Source organism: Dicentrarchus labrax, unplaced genomic scaffold (assembly GCF_905237075.1).
Source record: "Dicentrarchus labrax unplaced genomic scaffold, dlabrax2021, whole genome shotgun sequence".
Taxonomy (NCBI): Eukaryota; Metazoa; Chordata; class Actinopteri; family Moronidae; genus Dicentrarchus; species Dicentrarchus labrax.
In genome coordinates, this window is record NW_026136714.1 from 27,636,765 (window position 1) to 27,661,700 (window position 24,936).

At 39.8% G+C, this 24,936-nt stretch overlaps 1 protein-coding gene and 1 long non-coding RNA gene across 2 annotated transcripts in view; one reads left to right on the plus strand and one right to left on the minus strand.

Annotated features, from left to right (window-relative positions):
• Positions 1 to 24,936, plus strand: part of LOC127375919 (uncharacterized) — a 629,637-nt gene that overhangs the window by 173,529 nt on the left and 431,172 nt on the right. The gene's annotated exons all lie outside the window — the stretch shown is intronic.
• The window catches only part of LOC127375966 (uncharacterized), a 38,853-nt gene continuing 28,040 nt past the window's right edge, over positions 14,124 to 24,936 (minus strand). The window contains exon 2 of the long non-coding RNA XR_007887465.1: positions 14,124 to 14,498. This is a non-coding gene — a long non-coding RNA (uncharacterized LOC127375966). The remainder of the gene's footprint in view (positions 14,499 to 24,936) is intronic.

The window sequence follows — 24,936 nt, forward strand, 5'->3', positions numbered from 1 at the left end:
GACTCCTCCATATTCCACCTTTGCCAGCATTTTCTGTATGAATTTAGTAAATTAAAAAGAGAGGGTAGCTTACTGTACAATTTATATCCAAATACTGTAAAAAAATTGAAAGCGAGATAAGCTAACCATGAGTGATAGGGTCTCTAGTAAGAGTGGGTCGACATGAATTCAAATTACACTGGCTTACCATTACAAAACGGGTACCAGAAGGCAAATAAATATAAAATATAACATTAACCGATAATACTTAATTTACTTACCAAACGCAGGTCATTCGCAAAATCCCTCGTGCAGCAGTCAGTGGAGCGCTCATAGATCTCCTGGCTTCAGCCAATCGCGTGTGTGTATGCAGTGGGGGCAGGGTCACATGAACACTTCAAGTGTAAAACCCAGGATCGGAGTTTAGAGTGAGAAGTTCAGAATCAATATTTATAAAATTACACTTACAGGTTTAATTTAGTGACACTTTGTTTTTACACTCGGTTTTGACACCAACTACTTATCAACTGAAGTCAAATATAGTAGAATTAACTCTACTTTTGCTCAAATTTCACTAACACCGAAAATGTAACACTTCTGAATTTGCTGTGCAGCAAAATCATTAACAACTCTGCTCAAGTCCAAATTCTGGAGAAAGGGGTCTCGGCTGGGACTCTTCACTCGTGGAGCTAGATGTCAACATCGCTAGCATCTGATGAAGCTTGAGCATGAGATCTAATTTTCTCAGTTTAGCAGTACACTCATCCAGTTGTCTTTTATCCTTCCTCTTTTGAGCGCCACTTTTTTGTTTGGGCTTGCTAAACATTATTCTGCTAACTTAAAAAACACTTTCTTCTTGCTAAAGGTGAAAGAGAGAAGTTGATGTCCACTCAAGTTGTCACATCACATGACGTTACGAGGGACATTTGATTGGTAAATTAGTATTCCCCAGCAAGCCTTCTTCCGTGTAATGCTTGAGAAGAAAGCAATATATTAAATAAGGTGGTGGGAAGAAATAATATTTTTTTGTAAAAAAAACATGCAGGTTTGGTTGTCAGTTTACTAATTATAGAAAAGGGGTCCCTTATGGAAAAAGGTCAACCATTGTTCTAGGGCCCCACCTTTAGGCCAATATGTTTGACTGAATATGCATTTTTGTTGTCTACTTGAATATTTTATAATATTGGTTTGTGTGTCTTGAAAAAAAATAAAATGTCAGACTCCCAGCAGAGAGGTGCCCTGACCGCTGCCAAGGGGTTTCATATTCATTATTAGTGATGGTAGGCTGTAGTAGATGCTGACAATCCGGTCTTTTCAAAACATAATGTTGTTTGTTGCTGCTTCTGTTGTAGACTGCTGTGTCTAATTGGTTATTGCATTACTCTCAATTGCATTAATTATTACTTAAACATAAAACATTTTTTTGCCTCTTCCTGTTTTTTTATATTTTATTATCTGATCAGAAGTTGATGGTTAAATATCAGCAGGTTGCTGTTAAATGATAAATCCATGGCACTGACCATGATGGTGAAATAGCACACCTCATTGTAATCCGCATTTCTCTCCGTTCCGCCCTCCCAGCCTCGAGGTTGTCAATACAGCTTTCCCATTAGCACTTTTAAGGGCCCACTACAGGAGCTCGCCCCCTCTGCAATGAGACATCATCTCTGCGCCTGGTTGAAATCAAAGTAATATAATATTATAATATTTCCAGCTGCTTAATGTAAGCTTTTCCATCTTCCAAACTATTTTCCTCCACAATTACAAAAAAGAATCCAAAGATGTGATTGGATTGTTGGATTTCAGATCAGTAGGGGGTGACAACAAAAGCGTTGTAAAACATAATAATAAATAAAATAACAATAACAATAAAAACAGTAAAGCCATGGTGAAAAAAAAGGTTAGAAAAAAAGGAAGGCAAGACTATAAAAGTGCTTTTTAAGAATAGACTTCATAGATAGAATTTACCATCCTGATCTCCTCTGGAAGACTGTTCCATAGTTTGGGGTCTCTGATGGCACCTTTTTTTAAAATCTTCTTTTGGGAACCACCAGTAGAGCAGCTTGAGCGGCTTGAGATAGCAGGAAAAGGTAGCATTGGGTGACCTTTGATTAAGCTAGAAATTGCACAGACCTTATTGGAAAATGGTGGTATACCTCATTTATACCACCATTTATATATCTGATGACAATGTGAGCCAGACAACCTCCATATGTGGTCTGGCTGATCCAGTTGCATTCTGATTTCAATGCATTCTGCCTGCCGTAACACATGCATTAACATAAATTCTTCTGTATACACAGACACATACACTGTTTTGACTAAATCCTACACACCAACCCCCAAATACTGACTAGAGCACCAAATGTGGATAAATCATCTGCTGAAAATAGTCCCTATACACTATTAAACTCGAGTTTTAGCACTTTTAGCTAAAACCTAAGAGGGCTAAATGTTTTACGAAAATCAAGCTATATATTTATTACCTGTTGTTAAAAAATGATATCTTCAGCAGGAATGAATGGGTTTGTGGCTGTGTGCTACAGACAGGGGAGGAGTTATCTTTGATCAGGACATGTCATTTAATTCCCACATAAAGCAAATCTGCCTTCTTTCATTTACGTAATATTACAAAAATTAGACACATCCTATCACAGACAGATGCAGAAAAACTAATCCATGCATTTGTTACTTCAAGGCTGGATTACTGCAACTCTTTATTATCAGGCTGCCCCAATAAGTCCATTAAAACGCTCCAATTAATTCAGAACGCTGCAGCACGAGTACTGACAGGAACTAGAAAAAGAGATCACATCTCTCCTGTACTAGCTTCTCTGCACTGGCTCCCTGTAAAATTTAGAATAGAATTTAAAATCCTCCTCCTCACCTATAAAGCTCTTCATGGTCAGGCCCCTTCATATCTTGCCTCTTAACAGGCAGTTTTTCCTTGCCCCCGTCGCCAAGGTCTTGCTCATGGTGGTACTGTTGGGTCTCTGTAAATAATGTTATAAGGAGTTCGGTCTAAACCTGCTCTATTTGAAAAGTGTCCTGAGATAATAGGGGCGGCTGTGGCTCAGAGGCAGAGCGGGTCGTTTCCTAATCGGAAGGTTGTGAGTTCGATCCCTGGCTCCTGGTGCCACATCCTTGAGCAAGATACTGAACCCCAAATTGCTCCCGATGCTGTGCATTGGTGTGTGAGTGTGTATGAATGTTAGTTTCTGTTCGATGGACTTTGCCATCACTGAGTGAATGTGTGTGAAAGGGTGAATGTGGCACATAGTGTAAAAGCGCTTTGAGTGGTTGGAAGACTAGAAAGGCTCTATACAAGTACAGGACCATTTACCATAACCTCTGTTATGAATTTCCGCTATACAAATAAAATTGAATTTGAATTGAAACAGTTGCTGGTTTTTGGTCTTTTAATGGGATTTGCTGACAATAAGAAAAGAAGAATATAGAATAACACAATCCAGATTTCTGAATCGCTTATTTAGATTTTAGATCAAGTGTTCGGATGGACCTGCTTTAGTGGCTTTCCCTCACACAATCAGTTCTATTTTATTCTATTGCTAATCTACTTTCATGGGTAGTATTAGGTATTTTAAACATTTTTATGCTGTTTTTTACTCTCATTCTACCTTGCTAAAGATGGCAACGTATGACTCTCTCTCCAACTACTGCCCATATTCCTTTGAAACTTGGTATACTGATAAATAAATTTCTTTGATCCATGATCCTTGATACATATTTATGCTCACGCTCCTAACACTGCTTTAAACTCATTATTAGATCAACTTGCAGTTGCTGTCACTGCACTGAAATGTCAACTGCAGCCCACATGTCCTTCAGACAGCATGACATATATTGACATCTTGCTATACAAATAAACTTCATTATAGTCTCTCCCTCCCTGGCCCCTCAGAGTAGGGTGCGAGGTGCTCCCTCCCACCCCACTCCACCCTCCCCACCCCGCCCACGTGCACCCTCCTCCTCCACCCATCTGCCCCTCGCTCTCCCTGACTGGATGGTTGGCTGGCAAGTGACAGGACTGACAGACGAGGCCTGTTCCTGGGTTAGTATCATGTCGGCGGGGAGCGAAGCCTCCCGGCGGTGTCAGCCATCATGGTGCCAGCTCCAGGTCTAATGAGGGAGACTGCCGCCTCGGCATTCCCTCCCCGGTGTCAGGAATCGGCCGACAAATCAGCAGTGCATCACGGGCCCAGCACAAATGATATGTTGACAAATGCAGATATTTCACTTTTAATTGACACTAAGAGACAGAGATGATCCGGCTGCCAGGGCTTCTGAGGAGACAAGGACAAGACAAGATGGGAGAGAGATGTGGAGAGGGAGAGAGAGAGCGTGGAGGGGGGGGAGGAAGGGTAAAACTGTGTTAGAGAAAAGAAGATAATGGAATAGGCCTTGGAAGATGTTTAATATTTGCGCCGGGTGTCATTTTTTCTGTGTGTTATGGTTGAGGGGGAGAAGAAAGGGGGGTTGAGATTAGAGGTGTGTGTTTCTGAGACTTGTCAGCGCTGACAGCCGCTGTATTATACGGCAGCCTCACAGCCGACTGACTCCTCTAAACCCTGACAACATTGCCTATTCATTTAGCCAGGTGGGCTTTCTCTGTAAAGTCCCCTAGCTCAACTCCGCCTGACAAAGGCTGGATTAGGGAACACTTGATATTCTACTATGTGTTTTGCTCTTATTGTCTACTTGCTAATTCATTTTATGAGCTAAAAGGCCTACATTTTCACAACAATGATTATGATGAAGTTTTTTATTATTGTGTCATGCATTCTGCCAGCTGGTAAGCTGGTAAGCCGTTTACACATTTTCAAACAATACTACCAATAAAATAAAGAATACCCGTTCACATAATCAGAATCAGAATCAGAAATACTTTAATAATCCCAGGGGGAAATTACTTATTATTTACAGATTATCAGACTGTCAGACCTTCATGCATAATGTATATAATTTAACCAGAGAAATAAAAGTATAACGCTATAGGGTGCACTCTTTTGTGAAAGAGTTGTCTTAAATACAAAATCAAAAATTACTTGTCCCAAATCTCTTTGTCTGCATGAGAAAGAACACTAGCTCTTAAAGGTCCAGTGTGTAACATTTAGGAGGGTCTATTGTGAGAAATGGAATATAATATTCATAGGCATGTTTTCATTAATGTATAATCATCTGAAAATAAGAATGGAGCCGCAAAACATATTTGAGCCTTATAATACAACCAAATTAAGTCTAGAATCAACATTATTAATATGTCTAAACAAGGATGCATCAGCCTCATGTTTTACCACAAGGTGGCTACCTTGCAGTTTATGATTATTTGGTATGTTAACATTGCATTTATATGCATAATGCATAATAATACAAACATTTTGTTGATATGAAAATATAGCACTACAACAATTTTATTCCTATTACCCACAAACACAAGTTTGTCAGGTTTTGGGAGGTTTTCAGTATCATTGAGGTTTTGAGCAAAAATGGCCTTTTGATGGGTGACATCTTCGAACTCTTTCAGACTTTTCAGCTTGGACACCCTTAAGCCATTCTCAGCTATCAAAAAGATATCAAAGAAATGCAAAAACATGTATTTTATTCAGTGTATAGGCTGGACAGTTTTAAAATTGGAGCATTTAAGAATTGCATTAGGCTTACAACATTGCTAAATTCAAATTAAAAGGTAAAAAAAAAAAACAATTATTCATTTCCATTTATTTTGGTCAAAGCCACAGGGGGCCACTGGAGAGAGACTAAAGAGCACAGGTTGCAGACCCCTGACCTACACACGTAACAGTCCATTCTAATGGTGAACGTGGTTTTCAGTTGTTGCAATCTGCAACTTAACCACTAGATGCCACTAGATCCTTCACACTGATCCTTTAATAGTGCTACTAAAAATCTTTGGCTTCTGGATAATGATGATAGTGATGTAACGTTTGACTCAAGGCTTCATTTTTTGTCGTATAAACATGTGTCATCAATCTTTGGAACAACTGAATGAAAGCTTATTTATGGTGATGTTAACATTACAATATACTGTTAATTATTCCTGTAGATTCATTAGTCTGTTCAATGCCATTTCAATCAAGCAACTCCACAGTCAAATTAACTAAATTGCCAACATGAGAGTGAATCAATGAACACTTTGAACATATTATGCAGCTAGAATTTTGACTCTGCCATTTTGATTCTTTGTCATATTTGTTTTGTGGGTAATAAAGAAGGAAAAGAAATGTTTTTCTGTACTGTAAAATTGCAGAAACATTTTAATGACCCATAACATTCTGATGGTGATAAAACACATTTTCCCTCTTCATACCTTACAGAGACCCAACAGTTCCCACCAAGGAAAAACGTCCTTTTAAGAGGCAGAAACCTCGGACAGACCCCGGCTCTAGGTGGGTGGTCATCTGCCTCGACCAGTTGGGGTGATGATGATGATGACAACACACATCGATGGGGGAAAATGAGAAATGATAATAGTAATAATAGTAACTGTAGTAATAATAATAATAATAATAATAATAATAATAACAATAATATTAGCAGTGAGAGTCAAGCAGGACCATGGCAGCAGGCACCACCAGGATCCATGAGAACCTGCTAGACGAGAAAGCACAAGAACTCCGGGGAAGAAGTGAAGTTAGTAACATGCATTAATGGGACATGAATGAGTGCAGAAAGAGAGGGAGAGAGGAGGATTTTAAATTCTATTCTGAATTTTACAGGGATCCAATGTAGAGAAGGTAATACAGGAGAGATATGATATCTTTTCTTAGTTCCTGTCAGTACTCGTGCTGCAGCATTCTGAATTATTTGGAGCGTCTTAATGGACTTATTGGGGCAGCCTGATAGTAAGAAGTTGCAGTAATCCAGCCTAGAAGGAACAAATGCATGGATTAGTTTTTCTGCATCGGTCTGTGACAGGATGTGTCTAATTTTTGTAATGTTACGGAACTGAAAAAAGTCCTAGAGGTCTGCTTTATGTGGGTATTAAAGGACATATCCTGATCGAAGAAAACTCCAAGATTCCTAACAGTGGTGCTGGAGGCCAAGGATAATACCATCTAGAGTAACTATATCTTTCAGACAGTGAGTCTTGGAGGTGTTTGGGGCCAAGTACAAGAACTTCACTTCTTTCTGAGTTTAGCATCAGAAAATTGCAGCTCATCCAGGTTTTTATGTCCTCAAGACATGTTTGTAATTTAGATAACTGATTAATTTCACCGGGCTTGATTGATAGATATAACTGGGTATCATCTGCATAACAGTGAAAGTTATTTGAACTTAAACATCCATTTCAACATAACTAACAGAACCTGTTGTGTTTAATTTATTAATCCATTACATATAAATTTGTACATTCACATAACTCTATTCTCAGTTGTTTAAACATTATCATCCTTAGCAAAATCTAATTAAAATAATTTCAATTTTAAACAAGGATTCAACAAAATTCATGACCTTATGATGGCTAACGCTAAATGTTACACCACTGGACCTTTAAATATCAAAAAGAATTCTGACACTCAGGCATATACTTAGTTATATGATTTAGTCTACCCAAATTTACACTACAAAGAGAGCAGAATATTACATATGTAAGATATAATAAATTATTTGTTAGGCTCAAGGATACATTTTTTTTATTTAACATTACACAAAACAAGTTGTATAATAATAAATACAATAGAAGTGTAGAAGTAGATCAACAAAATGAGTTTTCAGTTCCTTATGCTACACACAGAACAATTTAACTTAATTTATAGTATTATAACAAATAATATACACCAATATATACAGCTATTTATACACATATTTACATATACACCAAGAAAATTATTTTCCAGTGCATCTTTTAAATTTGTGTTTTTGAATAGTTTCATTATCACATAAAAAGAAAGAGTCCTTACACATCCTCACATTCGCCAGGGTGTTAATTATCTCTTCAATACTCATTATTTACGATTGCTGTGAATACAGCAGATTTCAGGCTGACTCAATCATAGTGACACACTTCCTGCAGTAACATTCTTATGAAATAATACTACACATCCAAAATACAAGATGACACAGTGCAGCTATTAAACTAAATGTAAGTATTTTCCAAAAAAGGTTCTGATTTATTGTTGTTTCTGTGTTGTTGTTGTTTTGGGGGAAGATTAAAACACCATTAAAGCTGCAGTAAGTCATTTTTAAAAGTCAAAATTTGCTGAAACTTTAATTATATCCTGACAGCAGCACATGAGACAGACAATCTGTGAAAAAGTCATGTTCCTCCTAAAGGCGTTTGCAAGAATCCAATGGGCCTGAACAAAAACAACCAATCAGAGGCAAGAAAGATAACTGATTGTTGAGTCTCATGAGGTCATCAAATACAGATGCTTGGAACCAATCTGATGTTAAACTCAGAAAATAGAGATATAGTTACTCTAGATGACATTACCTTGGTCTCTAGCACCACTGTCAGGAATCTTGGAGTTATCTTTGATCAGGATTTGTCATTTAACTCCCACATAAAGCAGACCTCCAGGACTGCCTACTTTCATTTATGCAATATTACAAAAATTAGACACATTCTATCACAGACAGATGCAGAAAAACTAATCCATGCATTTGTTACTTCAAGGCTGGATTACTGCAACTCTTTATTATCAGGTTGCCTCCTGCCATGGTCCTGCTAGATTGCCATTGCCAATACTGTTGTTACTGTGCACCTGTCTCTCTCTCTCTCTCTCTCTCTCTCTCTCTCTCTCTCTCTCTCTCTGTCTTCTCTCTCTCTGTCTCTCTCTCTCTCTCACCCCAACTGGTCGAGACAGACGACCACCCACCTAGAGCCGAAGGATCTGTCCTAGGTTTCTGCCTTTTAACAGGCAGTTTTTCCTTGCCCTTGTCGCCAAGGTCTTGCTCATGGTGGTACTGTTGGGTCTCTGTAAATAATGTTATAAGGAGTTCGGTCTAGACCTGCTCTATTTGAAAAGTGTCCTGAGATAACTTCTGTTATGAATTGGCGCTATACAAATAAAATTGAATTGAATTTAACTGAACCCTGGGAATGAGACTTAATCAACTATCTTCGAGCTTTCAACCCAAAGTGTTTTTCTATCTTTCTTGGCTCTGATTGGTTGTTTTTGTCAGGAGTGGATTGATGCAAATACCATTAGGAGCACTAGGAGGAGCCAGAGGAACCTGTTTTTTTCACAGATTATCTGCCTCATGTACTACTGTCATGATCTAGTGAAAATTTCAGCAATAATGACAAAAAGTTATTTCTAGAAAGAGTATGTACTGCAGCTTAATCCTCCTAGATGTGTGAGAATAACAGAAGGGTAGGGTGCTAGAATATCTTTCTCCCTGTTTGAGGAGCTAACATTTAAAGTTTAAAAAGTTTAAAAAATGAAACTTTTTGCCACTAGCATATGTAACAACATAATTCCTCCCCTATGTTGTTTACCATAAGTATCCTGACAATTCAGTCTGACACTTGTGGAGGTTTACTGTCAGACCTGTGTGACATCTCTTTGATGTTAATATGAATCGGAGGACCCCCTTTTTTAAACTGGTTTACGGGTGCATTCTCATTGACTGTTTATCAATCAAATAACATTAGTTCACATAAATTGAACCTGTACATTGTGTGTAAGATGCAAATGTCACAAGAGGATGAGCATGAAGCTGAAAGCCATCATGGACAACCCTTCTCATCCTCTCTACGCTGAGCTGAGGCAGCTCAGGAGCACTTTCAGCCAGACTGATCCAGCCCCGTGCCTCAAAGCGCTTCAGAGGCTCATTTGTCAGCCATCAGGCTCCACGACGCCACAGCACCCAGTACCTCCCACTGCTGCTGATTAAGACTGCTTAACTTTTGCCTGCTACGCACAACTATTTGCACAAACCATATCTTTGTAATAATTGCACACAGTACAGTCAGTCAAACACTGTTTAAAATATTTTTTGCACACCATATTCCTTACTGCATACTGCATATAGTGTATATATTTCCATTATAGTCTTTATATTTTCTATTATATCTTTATAATGTTTTTATTTTATTATTCTTTTTTGTACTTTTTGCACTACATTCCCCTATGCTGCTGTGTCAAACTTGAATTTCTCCTACGGGGATCAAGTTGGAGAAAAGCTCCAACTTGTTTAAAGGATGGGCGAGGCTCAAGTTAATAACCCTGATGATGTGTTTAGTAGAGTTCCAGTAGTCAAAATCTATGCAACAAAGCAGGAGAGTAACGTCCAAGGGTAACTGATAGGAATAACTGTCAAAAGCATGAAAAAAAGACTTATACTCAATAAAGGGTAGTTTGTTTAAACCCATTGACAAGGATCTTCCTTTTTTTGCATAAGCCTGAAAATGAAAATGGAAACTGTTCTTGAAGACGTCTGAGTACAGTGTCTTCAAAAGGTAAGTCTTTGGAGTTTTTTTTGTCATAAAAGTCTCACTAATAAACCAAATTCACAGAGGCATTTTCTTTTTTTGTTAAATGTTTCAATTGCAGTTTTGTTACAAAATAAGCAACTGTTCATTTTTAACACAGATTCGTGCTTTCAAACTATGTATGGCTAGTCAAGGTTCGGTGTGAGACTTGAACCATCCCAAATAAGATAACAAGCCCAACACTTGGCCCATATTCAGGCCATGGAGAAAATAAGTACAGCACTTCATTGCACTTGATTGTATTGTACTTGCATAAAGCTGTTGGTATCACTAGACAAGCCCGGTGAACATGAAAACAACTATGATTACTGGTGGAAAGACGTAGAAAACTTTAAAAAGTGAACCTTTTTCACCGACCATTTGAAGATGATTGAACTGTAACATTTACACCATATTTCACCTGGATTTGCAATAGTGATATTTTTCATCTCCACAATGTGCAAATAATAGCCTAACATAACTCTTGAGCCTAAAACCACGTGTGAATTTCTCAGTTGAAAGCCGGTATGAATATAAAAATGCATCTAACACAGGACTCCTGGAGGAAAGTTTCATCCAGCAAATCTTCCTACCAAAAGGGACTTATACTATGTTACCTGACATCTTAAGGCCTTCGGTATTGCGAAAAGACTAAGTTCTCACACTACTGAAAGTCATGGTACATATACCTTCACAGTAGTCGAAGCTGTACACCTAATAATTACTTGCACACGCAGCAATTTCTTGCTTTACATCAATGTACAGAACTTCTTGCATAATGATGTCCTGGAAGCTTCTTGTTGGCAGCATACAGGCTATATAGTTAAATATACTTTTTTACATTTTATTTATGACATTTGTCGTACTAGTGCAACATGAGAAACACCTTCACAATAATCACTGTCATCTTTCTGTTAACCTACAACTGAACAAATGACCAAAATTATTAAACAAATTCAGGGTTTTGTGACCCACATTTTAGTTGGTTGAACAGAGGGTTGAACAAGGGTTATATCACCCATTTGTTTTGTCACTTATGCCTGCAGTGTGAACGTACCCTTTCATAAGTTGTCCAAATCAGATACATGTTTGAGTCTTTGCAATGTAACCACAATGTCAACAGTCATATCAGAATTCATGTGAATTTTACATCACTCTAGATCTACGCTTGTCATACGGATCACTTCCTGAATGTGACGTGTTCACCCTCATGTCTGAAGTGGGCGTCATTTATCAAATAATGTCAACAGCCAAACAAAAACAAAATAAAAAATCAGATCTAGATCACTTTTAGAGACAAAAAGGAATGTTTCACGGGGGCTCCGGTCACATCTTCTGCCTCCATCGGTTCTCTTCTGACTGTCCCCCTGTGCTGCAGTTCCCAGTTACGACCACCAGAGGGCATACACAGGCTGCAGCTGCGACAGAGGGAGGGCATCCAACTTTCAACATGTTTATTTCACATCCTTGGGCTTTGCTCATCAGATCAGTTTAAATAACTAACCCTCCCAGCTTCCACATTTCTCTCATGAATAAAGCCGTGGCCCTTAGTGGTGCCTGCAGTGTGTCTTGGCAACGCTAGACTGCTCTCTAAAGCTTAATACACAGTCACTCACACAGACACACACATGAAAACCCACAAACACACATACGCGTGGCACGGGTAATAGTTGCGGGTCACAACAGAAACATCATTAGATATCCAGCTGTCAGCCACTTTCTTGGATTCTAAATTGGACGATAGGGTGAGAGTGATACAGCACAGCCGAATAATGACTCAATTGCATATTGTCTGATCTGTTAAAAAAAAAAAACCTGGTGTCTTCTCACCTTTAAGTGTCTACTGGAAGTGAAGGCAGACAGACGTAAAGTACCCCAGGAATCAAGTCGAGTCTGGCAGAATTGCTTGACTGGGGGTGGGGGTTGCACTTTCTCACGGAAGTAAGAGTTTAAGAGAGGAGTAAGTAAAGTAAGGCAACAGAGAGTATTTACTCTGCTGATGAATTTGTGGTTAATTGTGAGTGTTGGTGTGTATGGCTATGTGGGGGGAATGTTAATGTGTACCCTTGGGTAGGGCTGATAGAGAGGGAGACATCCCTCATTAAAGTAATTAGACCTGCAGGAGAGGATCCCCCGGCCCAGGAATAGATATGCACACCACATGCACACACCACACACACATACACACACAAATGTGAGGACCTCTCACTCTCTAGACATGCAGACACTACACACACCCTAATCCAGTTCTAATTTTAAAAATGTAGCGTTGCCTCAAACAATATACACAGATCTTATGGAATAACAAGCATTCAATGCATCGTATGTTAGTATGAAAGGATCATTCTGATTAATTCAACTCGAGGCCGCAGCAGTGGGGTCAACATTGAGGGGGACCAAATCTGCTATGTCATTTTCCGGTCTTAACCATCAATATTTACTAGTCTTAAATTTTCATAACACTTCCTACGTCACTTAAATGACATATTTTAGGAATATTTCATATTATATTCAATGCATAACAATAACAGTAGAGAACAACTGATAAACTGTACAATGAACCCAAACAGTGAACCCAATAACTGCAGGAAGTTTGTGTAAAACGAGTGATTTGGATGAATTTTGAGCAGATTATTTCCTGAAGAGATTCATTTTCCTGATAGGAACTTTTAATGCCGTTCTCTGCATTAGGTTTTTTATTGTTACTTTTAACAAGCATACATACTTAATAAATAAATTTGAATTTGAATTCAGTGTGTACCCTTGAAAGTGAAGGCTCTGTGAATATAGCTTGTGTTCAGGACTATGTTGCACCAGCTATGTGTAAGCTTGTGTAAGTGTATGTTATATTGTGAAGTCGAGAGTAGAGCCTCAGTAGTTTGTGACTAAATCAGCTACTGAAATTGGGGCAGGGCTGCATTTGTGGATCTCAAGTGGGCACAAACGGTTTGTAAAATTAACCATGGCGGACTCCGTAGAAGAGACCCACTCCATCTGTAGATTTAAACAGCTCATTCTAAGGTAACAAAAACACAATGATTCTTATATTCAGGTGATTATACACTAATGAAAACATATCTCTGAATATTATATTCCATTTCTGACAATAAATCCTCCTAAATGTTACACACTGGGGGCACCCGGCTCATCTGGTAGAACTGGCACCCATGTATAATGTCTGAGTCCTTGTTGCAGTGGCCCAGGGTTTGAATCTGACCTGTGGCTCTTTGCTGCGTGTCATTCCCTCTCTCTCTCTCTCCCCCATTTCCTGTCACTGTTCAGCTGTCACTACTGATTAAAACAGTTACACACTGGACCTTTAAATAGCTTAAATAACTTAAATAAAAGATCTGCATACTTCCACCACTGGTGTCATGGCTTACTGGGACACTTAAATAGAACTGAGCCATATTTATGGTTATTATTTACACCTTTGCTTTTCCTACTGTGACAGTCTGCTGTTGTAGAGTGGATTAGTGGTTAATAACCTCAGACTGGTCCCTGGAAAGTTTTGTAGCAAGGACAGATCTTGCAAATTGCACTCACAGACACTTGCATAATCATAGAAACACTAGCTTATTTTATTATTTTAAATAAATGATCAATAACCCAGTTGACAACTCTTTTTTAAGGTTAAAGTGAGTCATTAGCTTTTAAAGTTGGTTAATTCAGCATTGACTAAATTCAATTCAATTCAATTCAATTTTATTTGTATAGCGCCAATTCATAACAGAAGTTATCTCAGGACACTTTTCAAATAGAGCAGGTCTAGACCGAACTCTTTAACATTAATTACAGAGACCCAACAGTACCACCATGAGCAAGCACTTGGCGACAAGGGCAAGGAAAAACTGCCTGTTAAAAGGCAGAAACCTAGGACAGATCCTCCGGCTCTAGGTGGGTGGTCGTCTGTCTCGACCAGTTGGGGTGAGAGAGAGAGAGAGAGAGAGAGAGAGAGAGAGAGAGACAGACAGACAGACAGACAGGTGCACAGCAACAACAGTATTGGCAATGGCAGTCAAGCAGGACCATGGCAGGAGGCTCCACCAGGATCCATGAGAACCTGCGAGACGAGAAAGCACAAGAACTCCGGGGAAGAAGTGGAGTTAGTAACATGCATTAAAGGGACATGAATGAGTGCAGAAAGAGAGAGGAAGAGAGTAGCTCAGTGCACCATGGGAAATCCCCCGATAGTCTAGGCCTATAGCAGCATAACTAAGGGATGGTTCAGGACTCACCTGATCCAGCCCTAACTATAAGCTTTATCAAAGAGGAATGTCTTAAGCCTACTCTTGAAAGTGGTGAGGGTGTCTGCCTCCCGAACCACAACTGGAAGCTGGTTCCACAGGAGAGGAGCTTGGTAACTGAAGGCTCTGGCTCCTGTTCTACTTTTTAGAGACTATAGGAACCACAAGTAGCCCAGCATTCAGAGAACGTAGTGTTCTAGTGGGGTAATAGGGTACTATGAGCTCTTTAAGATATGAAGGGGCCTGACCATGAAGAGCTTTATAGGTGAGGAGGAGTATTTTAAATTCAATTCTACATTTTATAGGGAGCCAATGCAGAGTAGCTAGTACAGGAGAGATGTGATCTCTTTTTCTAGTTCCTGTCAGTACTCGTGCTGCAGCGTTCTGAATTAATTGGAGCGTTTTAATGGACTTATTGGGGCAACCTGATAATAAAGAGTTGCAGTAATCCAGCCTTGAAGTAACAAATGCATGGATTAGTTTTTCTGCATCTGTCTGTGATAGTATGTGTCTAATTTTTCTAATATTACGTAAATGAAAGAAGGCAGTCCTAGAGGTCTGCTTTATGTGGGAGTTAAATGACAAATCCTGATCAAAGATAACTCCAAGATTCCTGACAGTGGTGCTAGAGGCCAAGTTAATGCCATCTAGAGTGACTATATCTTTAGACAATGAGTCTCTAAGGTTTTTGGGGCCAAGAACAAGAATTTCGGTTTTTTCTGAGTTTAACATCAGAAAATTGCAGGTCATCCAGGATTTTATGTCCTTAAGACATGTTTGTAATTTAGATAATTGATTAATTTCATTGGGTTTGATTGATAGATATAACTGCGTATCATCTGCATAACAGTGAAAGTTAATGGAGTGATTCCTAATAATGTTGCCTAAAGGGAGCATATATAAAGTAAATAGTATTGGTCCAAGTACAGAACCTTGTGGAACTCCATGACTAACTTTAGTATTTATGGAGGATTCATCGTTAACATGTACAAACTGAGTACGATCTGATAAGTATGACTTAAACCAGGTTAGGGCAGTTCCTTTAATGCCAATTTGATGCTCAAGTCTCTGTAAAAGAATATCATGGTCAATGGTGTCAAATGCAGCACTAAGATCTAATAATACAAGTACAGAGACAAGTCCATTGTCAGAAGCAGTCAGAAGGTCATTATTAACTTTAACCAGAGCTGTCTCTGTGCTATGATGAACTCTAAATCCTGACTGAAAATCCTCAAATAAACTATTGTTATGTAGAAAGTCACACAACTCTTTGGCGACTACTTTCTCCAGAATCTTAGAGAGGAACGGGAGGTTAGAAATCGGTCTATAGTTGGCTAAAACCCCTGGGTCAAGAGTAGACTTTTTAAGAAGGGGTTTAATTACAGCTACTTTAAAGGACTGTGGTACATATCCTGATAATAAAGAAAGATTAATCATATCCAGTAAAGAAGTGCCAATTAAGGGAACAACTTCTTTAAGCAGCCTAGTAAAGGCACCATAAGCTGTACGGTCAACTCATACCGTGTCTACTGGACAGTGCACACCCAGCAGAGGGGTCAACAGTTTTGGGAGGGTTGCAGGGGGCTATTCAGTCAGACTTTGTTCACAGCTGTATTATGGAGGTGACAGGGAGGTGAACATGAAAGCCTGGCGCTGTTTGTCTGCACTTGAAACAGAGGGAATCTAGGAGGAGGAGAACAACAGAGCTAATTAGTCAAGAAGAGCTGACAGAGCCCAGCCAAGTGGCTCCGCGCCAGTCAGGGAGGGGGAGGCAGTGGTGAGGGCACGGACATCAGGGTTACACATTTATTGGTTTGCAGGTGCCGGACTTTTATTAAATATCACATGTTGTGCAGCTAATCATCAACTGCACTGCAGTTTGCATGGTTACGTGTGAATGTGCTTCATTATTATCACTGTTATTATTTCCCAGTGGTTTTAATACGGTTAGAGGAGAGCCTTTAATTTGGCATGGAAATAGCTAGACGCAATTTATCAGCATATATCAGCTATTAGCAGCTGCAGCAGAAAGTCTAAGGAATAATAGAGGCAGAAAGAACTGGACGGAGAGAATGAGAAACAGAACACCAGTGAAGGAGGATTTAGGGTTTCAGCATCCTTTAAGCAAAGTTTGTATGTATAGAACAATGACATCCAACAGCCTTTTCTGAACCAAAACCCAAAAGTGGCTGTCATTTGTAGAAGGGAAACATATTACAACCTAGTTGCATTCATGGTAAAATAACATCAGTCCAACACCCCAACAGGATATGTGCTTCTCTCAGATTACGGTGCACGCAGTCATACGCCGAATACGTCTGAGTGAGTTTTAAAAAAAGACGAGTCCTCACTTTAATCCAGGTGGCGGTAATGAGCCCAAAAGCTGCCAGAAACAGTCATTACAGAAGAAGAAGAAGAAGTAGTTACAAAAAAGGACGAAGAAAAAAAGTGATGGAAAGTGTGGAGTTGGAGGAACCGCTGGCTTCATTTAAATCAGCTGTTTGGAGCACTTTGGCTTCCCAGTACAATATAATGGTGATGGCATGCGAGTGGTGGACCGGACAAAGACTTTCTGCCAGCGATGTTTCACGGAGGTGCGTTATGTTTCTGGCAACACCTCAAACATGCTAACCCACATAAGACGGCATCACCCCGACATATCTGTCACTGGTGCGAGGAAAAAAACCTCTTTGGTGCAACAACTTATCCCCGCTGCTTTTAAGCCACCTCTTGACATTAACACTGACAGGGCCAAAAACATCACAGAAGCAATTGGCGTATACATATCAACATCTATGCGCCCATATGCCGTTCTTATAATGATGTTACCAAAGTTGCCAGTTGGCAAGAAGTGCTACCTGACTACCTTAGTCTATCTATTCCTCTGTATCAACAGAATGAGAACCCTCCTAATACATTTGTTTTATGTTTTATTCTATTTATTTTTTACTTTTATAACAGGAGATGTTTTTTATTTTGCAGTCCATTGGTGTCTGTTCAAAATAAATGAAAAAAAGCTAGTCTTTTACATATGATTTTTTAATTTATTTTTTCCCGTTGTACCGAACCCGTACCGAACCGCGACCCCGATACCGAGCTACGTACCGAACCGTGACTTGTGTGTACCGTTACACCCCTACTTACAATAGGACAATACAGCAGTCAGTAAAGTTACTACTGGGTGTTCTGGTTCTACACAAACCAATTATCTACGTTGGCGTTGCTGTCATGTATGACATGACTGCAATCAGACCCTACTGTGGTGACGTGAGGACAAGGAAGTGGACTGCTAACTCCAAGAATGGAAGTTCCATGCCGATTTCACTTACAGCCATTACAACCACTTCACTTACAACCACCAGGTTGAGCAGATGAGTGAACTCAACCAAATACACAAGATAAAGTAGCTATGGCCATATAAATGCGTGTGAAGAATGTAGGTACAGATGCGGATGCAGGAGTTCTAGATCCACGTGATGGGAAGGAGTTTCCAACTCTGTCAAATGTTCACAACAGCACTTAATTTGAGACATGCAGCAGCCTTTAAAAAAGACAGAGAGAGAGAGATTGACAGACAGGCTGGCAGGGAAGAAGGGAGTATGAAGTAAGAAATGAAAAGCTTGTTTAATAAAGCTGAAGCTGAAGGGCCACAGTAGACCAGCCTGTCAGATAAACCCGGCTTTCTGTTACTTGTAGCTGTGTCACCCTGGGAACATTTGCTTATGTACAGGACTGTTCACCAGCTACGCACTGTCTCACACTCAGCTCTACAGTCTACTGATGGACACAAGGATCCTGGCTGAGACATGAGCAGCTATAGTAGCACTTAAAGCTGCACTTATTAATATTGTTACATAAAAAATGGATGAAATTATTAAGTAAGTAAGTAGAATAAATTTTTTTAACGGCTTTTACAGACATAAGTCACAAAGTGCTTTACAGAGGCACAAGGGCACAACGGGCAATGTGCAACATGGTAAATGGTAAATGGACCTGTACTTGTATAGCGCCTTTCTAGTCTTCCGACCACTCAAAGCTCTTTTAGACTATGTGCCACATTCACCCTTTCACACACATTCACTCAGTGATGGCAAAGTCCATCGAACAGAAACTAACATTCATACACGTTCACACACCAATGCACGGCATCAGGAGCAATTTGGGGTTCAGTATCTTGCTCAAGGATACTTCGACATGTGGTACCAGGAGCCGGGGATCGAACCCACAACCTTCCGATTAAGGAACGACCCACTCTGAGCCACAGCCGCCAAACAGAAGGCAATAACAACAAAGTAGGGAACAATGCATAATATAATAAAGCAGTGTATAAAAATATAAATACAAACACACACACACACACACACACACACATAAAACACAATAAAAAATATGTTACCCAAATGCAAGAGTCTCTGCAGCTGCTTTTTGGAGCAATCTACAGAATCTACAGATTGTAAGAGTTGGGGCAGAGCATTCCACAGTCTAGGTGCTACTGCCTTAAAAGCTTGATCACTGCGGGCCTTAAGGAGTCTTAGGGTGCCTGGGAACAGAAAGCAAATTTAGCACATTTTACCTATAGGAGCGAGTTGATGCATATTGTTGCAGTATTATGTACAATGTGAAAGGTATCGCTTTTTGTGATGGACCAACAGTGTTGTGGTAGTAGTACCCCAAATAGAGGAATAAGACAGAATATCCTCTGGAAAGTGTTATATTGGAAAGATTGACCACAAAAACTTCGATTAAGACACCAAATATGTACAATGTAAAGTGTACATAGACCTTCCAGTATTAACACCATTTTACCCAGACGTGGAATTAATGAATGTTAATAATAAATCAGTGCTTCAAACTATGACTTTGGAATATCTCTGCTAGTTCAACTTTTCCAATAGGTAGCAACAAGTCATTCTTTAGATTGATACTATCTTTTTCCAAGATCTTTTTGGACTTATTTACACTTTTTGCAACTGTGAGCAGCATGGACATATAGACATGGACACTGAATAAAAAGATGCCGCCCCCAGTTGTTCCTATAGTAGTTTCTCACTGGGTGTGTTCACTCAAAGCTCAAACCCTCACGCTTCAATTTTTTTGGGCCCACAAACCAGGGGTATCAAGCTCAAATTGGCATCATCTCATAGGCCACTTCAATGTACAGTGCAAGCGCAATATTTTTAAAATATTTCCATTCCATTACAAACACCAGTTTTGATACATTTTTATATCATCTTTGTTGTTCACTAGTTGGCCAGTTTGCGTCACATGATGAATGAGGAAGATGCAATACTTTGTGGTCACAATACCAAAATTGCTTCACAGCCCAGCATTATTCCTGTGTGAAACGTGTATCAGTTACCGTAGGCAAAATATATATAAGTACAAGTGCAACAATCTATAGAGAATAGGCAGCTAGAGGTATGATTTGAATACAGTGTATTGACTCTGGATCAAATATACAGTATAGACAGAAATATAAATAGGAATACGATATCAGTTATATACAGTATGGACAGTAGTATAAATATGTGTGGTAGTCTCTAAGCCAGCGAGGCAGAGACAGTCACTGTGATAAGTTTGGCTATATTACAATAAATCGGCTCCTCCTCTCAGAGTAGAGTAGAGTATAGAGTAGAGTAGTATGACGTGTATTTTAGTCCGGCCCATCCGCCAACATGGAGGCAGCAGGTTTTATGACGTATACTGCTGTCAGCCACCAGGGGGCCATCGAGATGTTTTGGCTTCACTTTAGGAGAGCTGGCACGTTGTCTATCTTTATAAATGTCAATGGTTTATGTACATGTAGTCTACCTATTCAGTTTGCTGATTCATGTGGATGTAAGTGTGGGAGCTGGCAGTAGGGGTGCTGAGGGGGCTGCAGAACCCTCTAAAATGTATAAAAAATAAAAATGTCTGACTTTCTCAGTTTTTGGGATTTACGTGTGTACATTATGACAGGAAAAAGGTTTCGCCTTGTTTTATTTAGTTTAATTCACTAAAATGTTAATCTGTGTAAAATGTATTATAATTTTTCTCTATTCTGTCTTATTATTGTCTTGTGAACTGCCCTAAACTGTATGAAATGTGCTATATAAATGAAGTTTGATTGATTGATTGATTGATTGAAACAGGCTATGTATAAATGATCATGGCTAATAATGCAAAAACCATGAATGTCATTAATTTAGCATTTGGCGTGACATCATTATATAGACTGACTTTCTCTCAGCACCACCAACACTGACTGACTTCCAGTGTCCTTGACCATAAGAGATATAACTAATAATTTATATGTATGTATGTATGTATGTATGTTTGTGTGTGTGTGTGTGTGTGTGTGTGTGTGTGTGTGTCTTTCTTACACACTGATCCTGATACTGATTTTAGTTAGATGTTAGTGTGGTGTAGCACAAAATAAATAAAATGTCTGATTAACTAGTGCTCCATGACAGTAATAAAGATGAGTATTAAACATAACAGTGTTGAGGAATATATTACATCTTTTAGCCCGTCACAGGGCAAAAAAAATCCTGCTTTTCAGCAGTGTCAGAAGTGCTGCCTGATCCTCACCTGCTGTGGCAGATAAAGGAGTGGGCTCTGTGCATATGAAAAGATTCATACATATTGAAACCACAGCAGGTCTGATCCCGCCCTCATTCATAATCCATATTCCTTAAGAGCCCCAAGAACAAAATACCTCTTAGTGCTAAGCTCTGGCATTCATTACGATACATTCTCCCACTGTTGCTTAGTTTGGACCTGACTGAATGTAGAATAGGGTTCGAGGGAATGAAGCTGTGTGGCCCAAATATAATATGATTATACATGCAAGGCATAATGCATTGGGTACCAGGGAGGCTTTTTCAGCAGGCAGATAGATAAGGTCAGACGACAAAGGAGGGCAGATTATGAATAGATGCACCGCAGTAAGATTATCTGGCTCTGCTGCACCATGCAAAGTATAGCTGATGTTGCTCTCCCACTTGGCACTCAAAATTTCCATTTTCCAACCCTATTGCATCCAGTTATAATCCCTATGGATCCCAGAAAGTCTTAATAACCCAAAAAGTGTTTTTGAGAGTAATTTTAACCCTGTCTGCACTGACCTTTTAAAAGGAACCCCTTGCAGAAGGTGTCCTTGTTTCCACGGATATAATATTGGTCTAATACAAAAATAAGTGGGTTAGCTACATTTTATTATGACATATTGGCATTGGACTGAGCTTCTGGCACCGACTGCTGTAGCTTCATACTGCGCTCCGGTCATGTACTTACATACTTTGTTAAATGGCAATACAAAATGGCTGCCTACAGACAAAGAAGGACCATCAAAAAGCTATCTTTATTTGGCCAATTATCCACAGAAAAAAATTGAAAAAATAAAAATCACAACCCTGACACAAACAGGACTTGTATTTAACACTGTGCAATTACGTTCAGCATAAGTGTTTCATGATGGATTTGTATTTAATTTACCAATCTCCATGCCAAATGTCTATCCAGACTGATAGATACAGACTATATGGGAAGTATAATGTTGCCCCTGTAGCAGAAAGGTTTTTCATTTCTTTAAAGCTGTATCAATCCATATCTGTCCACTAGGGGGACTCCATAAATCCCAAATAAGCTTAAGGACACACAGCTCTTATAACAAGCGTGTTAGCATACTTGTCTATTCACATCAAAACCCCAGGGAGAGCTTTGGGATTTGAAGCCAATTTAACATAGTGGCCGAACTGTGTAATTACAGCGATATTGTCTGTCTTTTCCTCTTAAACTTACATTGTGAAAGAACATACATTTTTGTGTCTATCACAACCTCTCCAAAATGAATCATTTCACGATAACGTTCGGAAAGTCTTGAAGAGTTGCCCAATTAAAGTTAGCAGAGGGCTAAACCAGAAGTTAGTGGCTTGGCTGGTGGAAGTCTCTAGTGCAGTGTCTCTAGGCCTTATCAGCTGCTGAACGTCTGACCAACCAGTTGATGGTGTTAAGGACAGTTCTCTCAGTTACTTTCCATCCTGGGCTAGTCTTTTGTGTTTGCTGATGAAAACATTATGCACAGATAGCTCTGATCTGTCTCTCTCTGGTTCTACAGCAGCACACAGACCACCAGCAGACACTGAAAGCACTAAGACAATGTTTTCTTATGTATTCGACGGACTTGTTGAGATGAAACATGGGTGCTAATTAGCAAATGTCAGCATGCTAACATGCTAAACCAAGATGGTGAACATGGTTATATATGCTAAACATCAGCATGTTGTGGGCATGTTAGCATTCTGACATTAGCATTTAATACAGCCTCACAGAGCTGCTAGCATGGCTGTAGACTCTTAGTCTTGTTAAAGCAAGGACAGCATCAGTTTACCAGCTAAATGTTCCAGTCTGTATATTCTCCTCCAAGTCTCTCTTTTTTCTTCTTCTCATTACTGTCAGGATGGGGAGTAACAAACATCCCCAACAGCTCCTTGTGCAGCTGTATGTACAGTATGTGTGTGCATACTGCATACATATGGGTGTGGGTGTGTGTGCACATTTCCTCATATGAGTGATGGAGAGCTGATTAACAGAGTGGTGAGCGGCTGCAAAAAAAAGCACATCCTGAAAAACACACCGCATGCAAATGCGTTTGTCACTCTGACAGTATGTCTCAATTAAGGCCCGAAAAGCCGAGCAGAGCCGGTCTGAGCTGCCAGCTTTGCTGACCCCCCACCCCCCCAACACACATTACGTCCACACACTTAAAGCATAGCAAAGAACTGAAAAGAACAAAGGAGAAAGCTGGAAAACTGAAGGGAAGGGGAAAGAGGAAGCCTTCAGCGGCATGACAGCGGGGGAATTTCTTGAGAGGAGTCTGTACAGTAAATTGACAACCGGAGAACCGCGTCGTAATGATAAGACCGGCTGGAGCATACACACCACTGATGCCAGCGCTAGCCATAATGACAACAATAATGGCAAACAATAAACACTCAGATCCGACATCCCACCGCAGCCCCCCCACACAGCTGACGGCTACTGTGGGACAACTTTCTACTGGAGCGTGGTTTATCCTGCAGAAAACACACGCAGGACACACACCAGGGACACTGAAACACACACATAATACACCCATAATGTACACATATATAGGCAAACTGTGGACACACACATTCACACCAAACACAACAAGTGCTTAAGTACAAATATAATTGGACACACATTCCATGCAGTAACAGCTGTACAACTCTGTGCGCACACACACACACACACACACACACACACACACACACACACACACACACACACACACACACACACATAGATAATAAAATTAATTTCCTGCTCACAAACACATACATATGTACACATGTACACCGACACAACAGGCAACACTTACATGTCACTGTGTGCAGCTGTGTGCAGCTCACATTAAAACACACAGAGAAAAGAGACACACAAAATACAAATAAACACACACATTTAAGTAGTGTGTGTAGCTGCACGCACACCGACAGACCAGCAGCCCTGTAGCAGGGAGCTGATGGTGAGGAGAGGCTGATGATGGCTGATGTGGTGGTGGCTGGCTGGGTAGCCGTTTAATTAATCTCCAGACAGACAGTGGCATCTGAGAAAGGGAGAGAGAGGTAGAGGGGGGGAGAGAGAGAGAGAGAGAGAGAGAGAGAGAGAGAGAGAGTGCACAAGGAAAATAAAGATAGAGACAGAAGCAGCGACAGCCACACAGAGGCTGTGTCTATCTTTCTGTCAGCCCTCAGGACACATCAGAAGGCACACTGCAGGAAGTCTCCAAAAATCTGCGACACGCTGGATCTCAGAGGCCTGTCTCTGGCTCAGTGGAACAGTCCCATATCTCGGTTTATAGAATATGGAGAGATAACGGAGGGATGGGTTGAAGTCTGAGGAGTGGCTGGATGGCTGTGCAGTGAGTTGGGCATCCATGGAGACTTTCAGGAGGAGACCCTATGAACCTTTTTTTCCGGTTTTTTATGATGTAGTCTCTGTTGCACATCTATGTCTGGACAATATAAGCTGAAATCAATATCACGATTAACTGCCACATTTACTCTGTAACAATTAATAAAGGATAGCTTATTAAATACATTTGTGCACAAGATTGTCTGTCTGCACAATAGAACAAAAGAAAATATAAAATTGCTGCATATTATTTATGTAACATAATCATAAATCATGACTTTATTTATAACATATTCAGTGGTTAAGGACATCTTAAGGCAGGGATCTCAGACTGCC